The sequence below is a fragment of the Protopterus annectens genome, chromosome 10.part0, assembly GCF_019279795.1.
Source record: "Protopterus annectens isolate FY-2018-M chromosome 10.part0, PAN1.0, whole genome shotgun sequence".
NCBI classification, from domain to species: Eukaryota; Metazoa; Chordata; order Ceratodontiformes; family Protopteridae; genus Protopterus; species Protopterus annectens.
In genome coordinates this window covers 1,112,531,590-1,112,536,589 of record NC_056744.1, presented here as the reverse complement: position 1 = coordinate 1,112,536,589, position 5,000 = coordinate 1,112,531,590, and positions in this window count along the sequence as shown.

Sequence of the window (5,000 nt, the reverse complement as noted above, 5' to 3'; positions counted from 1 at the left end):
GGTCCTACCTTTTAGGCTATGTACATAGCTGTAAAAGGCATTATGGTTATCCTTGGCTATACTTGCTAAGTTTCTATTAAAGGAGCCCTTAGAGAATTTGACAAGTTGTCTTATTTGCCTGTTAAGGCTGAAGAGGGTGCTTTTCCATTGTTGGGGCCTTACCTTTGTTTTCTTCGACAGCAACTTTTTCCATTTATTGTAAAGTTTGTTGATACTGGATGTCCACCATGGCACCTTGTTTTTACTTGGGGGGTCTAGCTTTGATTTCTGGTACAGCAGAGTTTATACACTTATGCAAGTGATTATTCAGAACTTTAGTGTAAGCTTCGGTGTAGTTACCACTTCCAGCTTAGGGTGGGGCTTGGAATGCATTTATCCCTTTGCCTAGGAGGGTATAGTTTGCCTTGGTGACGTTTTTTTAGTCTGATTTCACCCTTTGTGAGTTCTGGTGTTAGTGCCAGCTTGAAGATGATTGTTTTGTGGTCATATTAACTAATGAGTGTCCAACAGTTGCAGCAGTGCACCTGTTTGACATGTCAGTGAGGACTAGAATGTTTGTTCCTCTTGTTGGGGTATGAACAATTTGTTCCACAGCATTTGGATTAACAACTTTTGTACTATCCAGTTGGGGCTAGTGTAGGATTACCAATTGATGGTGGGATAATTGAAATCCTCCATAACCAGAGTGTATGGTAAAAACGGATTGTCTCCAGTTTGGTCAAGTAGGCTTCATGGGCATCATGACCCATGAAGGGAGGATCTATAACTGGCTATGACTTGAATGGGGGTCTTACCCACTGTAACCTGGACTTGGAGTAACTCCATAGAGTTGTCCAGTCTAACTAGACAGGACATTACTTTATCTCCAAAATAGATAGAAACACTGCCTCCTTTGGTTTTCATATGTTCATTTTGTGTTCTAAAGGTGTAGAAGCATTGTAGCCTTGCAAGACCAGGGTACCCTCTGAGGCCTTGTACCAGGTTTCTGTGACTGCACAGACATCTACATGTCCTAGTGATAGAAGTGCTTTCAGGAAGTGCAGTTTTTGGCTTATGCTCCTAGCATTTAGCAACATGGCCCTTATTTTGTTCTGGTTGACAAATTTCACATCAGTAATGTTGTTTTTGAGACCTTGCCTAAAAAGGCACTATGGGCAAGGCAAGAACCTTTGCCACCAGCTGAAAGTCTAGAGATGCCAGGTGCAAAACGTCTCTGGCAATGCAGTGAGGTTTGTCAATCATGGCTTCCCAGGCTGACAGGAACTGGGTCTCCTTAGAATGACACCAAAAACTAAGCCAATTATTGAAATCAATTATTTTTTGTTTATACTGCAGTATCATTCTAGGTGACCATAGTATGCTGCTCAAGGTTAGGGACATACCTGCCTGGCACACATACTCAGAAAGCTCAACCATGTCTCTCTTCATATAGTCTGGTGAGGTACGTCTCAAGTCATTCACACCAACATGAACTATGACAAAGTTATAATATACTTGTTGCTGAAAGTCCTGAGTGCATGTGCAATCTGACAAATCCTGAAACCAGAGAGGCAGCTGAATGTGACTTTCTTCTTGTCCAACTTGGTGAGTGGGACATCCATGTGTCTCACTATTGAGTCTCCAATGACAAGAAAATTTATTTTTTTGAGTGTTTTACCTTATGAGCTTGATTGATGAGACACTGGTGTTGCTATGTGCTGTGGATGTTGTGGGGACTGTGTTAGTTGTAGCAGTCTTGTGTTTTGGAGGTCTTTCATGTTTAGCTAAGTTTCTCCAGAGAAGCTCCGCATATGTAGATTTTTGTCTTTGATGTGTACTATGTGTATGAGTAATGGTACTATGTGTATATGTTGTGGTGGATGAGTTGACAATCTCTTCTGTGTTACTGTTTTGAGTGTGAGGGAGCATAAATTCAAGATTCTTGGTGTAGATACATCTCTCGCACTCATACTAGAGTATGTTATTAGTAGAGGGTTGTTGATTTACATGAGGCAATTGCTACACTGCCTCAAGAAGGTTGGCAGGAGAAACAACGGCAGTCCAACTGTCTATAATGCTAGGTTGAAGACTGTTGTCACTAGGAGTGGCTTTTCATGATCATTCAAAGAGCTCAGTAGTTTGATATTTCTGCCTGGGGTTTTATTTTTTATTTATTTATTTATTGTTGCTGGTGTTTAATAGGTTACAGTTCACTAGTAGTATTTCTTTGTCCAAGAAAACACTAAGGCTGAGAGCTACACTAGTGGGCTGCAGTAGTACCTCAGGGAAAAGTTGCTGAATTTAACTGTCTGGCTTTTGCACACAATTGTGGAGAAGTGTGTGGATCTGCACAACAGGCAAACAAGTTGAAACCTGCTCAAATGCAGGTACCTAAATACCAGAAGCTAAAAACTTGAACAAAACCTTTAAAAAGATTCAAAAGGACCAATGAAGGTGCTTTTCCAAACACTAGACCAACATCCCTTTACCAGACAGAGTCCAATCAACACAATCCCCTCATTAAAGTGCAGATAGGCCCCTTCCAATCCAAGATAGCCTGGAAAACTAGCTAGCTGTAGCATCGATACTCTCTTTATTTCAACATTCATATTATTGGATATTATGTTTTTCATATATACCTTTACCAAAATTTACTTTGTCTCTATTAGATAAAATATTTACTGAAGAGTTCTAGCAGATAAGTTTTTTCCTTGCTATCACTTTATTTCAAAGTCTAATTAGCCAATGCTGGATAGTGTGGTATGTTTTTTTTTGTTTGTTTATCTATTGGGCTAAGAACTTTGATAATTCCATGTTTGCAATTAATATGCATCACTTACAATATAACTATTATGTTTTCTTATTTTCCTTTTTTCTTTTGGCCTGAATTATTAACCTTTATGCTCCAAAATTATAAGAGGCATTTCTTAACTTACTATGTTTCATTCTATTTTTATTTCTTTTCTGTTTAAGGGATGGGAAAAGATGGGAAAAAATAATCATTTTGTCATATATATGGATTTATCACTATTATCTTTAAATATTAATGGTTTAAATAATCCAAGGACAATGTCAACTCTGATACAATATCTGAATATTAATATGGCACAAGTGGTCTTCCTACAAGAAACACATATTAAACAGATGGAAGACATTTGGAACCCTGGTAACTTTATAATTCTTGCTCAATCTTCTTTTAAAACTAAGAGAAGGGGAGTCATGATACTTTGGAAGAAATATTTAGATCTCCCATAAATTATTTATAAATATGAAGATTGCAACTCCTTAGTCTTATAGTTTTAAAGTTTAACAATAGAATATGGACTTTCATGAACCTCTACTGGTTTCCTGGTATGGGACAAAGTCTTGCCAAGAAACACTTAGACTTTATTCATAATAACCATAAAGGCAACCTAGTTATTGGAGGGGATTTTATTGCATATTGGAGGATTCTGACACCAGTAATAAGAGAAAACTAAGTTTGGCCTCCACTGTGAAAATGCTTAAGAAATGGATAGAATTTATTAACATTATTGATAGATTTAATATCAAAGATTCCAGATCACTGATCTTTTCTTATGACAATAAATACAGTACACAGACCAGAATAGTTAGAATTCTAGTTTCTCAAGACATAATTTCTAAGATATCACATGTTAGCATTATTCCTTGTCTTATATCTGATCATAATACCCGTACTCTAAAAATTCAAACCAATTTTAAAAGATTATACTTTCTGTTCAGAATACATGCATGTATAATTAAACTTAAAGAGTTCAAACCTAGTTAATGTCTGAACTATATTTCTTTATGGACTCTAATAACACTTCTGATATTAATATAGTAATTTTCGGAATTCATTAGAAGCTTTTATATATATATATATATATATATATATATATATATATATATATATACACACACACACACACACACACACACATATATATATATATATATATATATATATATATATATATATATATATATACATATACATGTAAGGATCTACTTCAAATATGTAAAAAGCCACTTTCTTAAAAATCATATGATCAAGACGAAAGTGATGAATCTTCAGTTAGCCAACATCACAGCTCAGCGAAATGTTGCACAGTCAAAGGAGGTAGTCAGTCAACAGTTGGAAGTTTGACATTTTCTCCACTATAGTGCAACCTTAGAGTTGGTATATTTAGTTAAGGATGGTGTGGGGGGGCTCAGCCCCCCATATTGGGGGTGTGGGGGTGAAGCCTCCTCACTTGTTTGGATTTAAAATGTTTGAGTGTGTTTTTTGTTAGTGTTGGCTACCTGCCTCCTTTCACTGGGTAACATCTCAGTGATCTGAGGAGTTTGCTAACTGAAGATTTGCTGTTTTTGTCTTGATCATATGTTTTTCAAGTAAGTGGCCTTTTGTGTGTTTGAAGTAAATGCTTATTAACCTGGTATAAAAACAAAATTAAGGAATGGAATTCAGAACTACAAAACATTCAATCATGACTCTAAGTGACTATATCTAGAGTTACTAAAAATAATAAATCTAATTTAAAAGAAATAGAAACATTAAATAAACAATAGTTTGACATTCTAGCTCATAAATCAAATTTGGCTTTAGAAAGATTAAAATAACTTCCTACTAATTATTGCCCAAACATATGCATCATTTATCAAAAAGAGTTAATATGCAATCAAAAATTAATAACATGTTAGAAGTTACACATGAAGGAAATAAGAAAAACACTACTGATATTGGGGACATACTTGATGCTTTTAGATTTCATTATACTTCTCAAAACCAAGATTCTAATATTGATGTCAAGAACACAATAATAAATTTTGACTCTCTTAATATTAAAAAAAATGTCATAATTAAAAACTCGTTTACAAAAACAAATCTCTCATAAAGAAGTTATAGATAAAATAAAACAATTAAAATTGAATAAAGCAGGTATAGGTGGAATAATAATATACATTTATAAACCATTTCCTCCTTATGTTATTTCCTTTTATCATAAAACATTAACTGA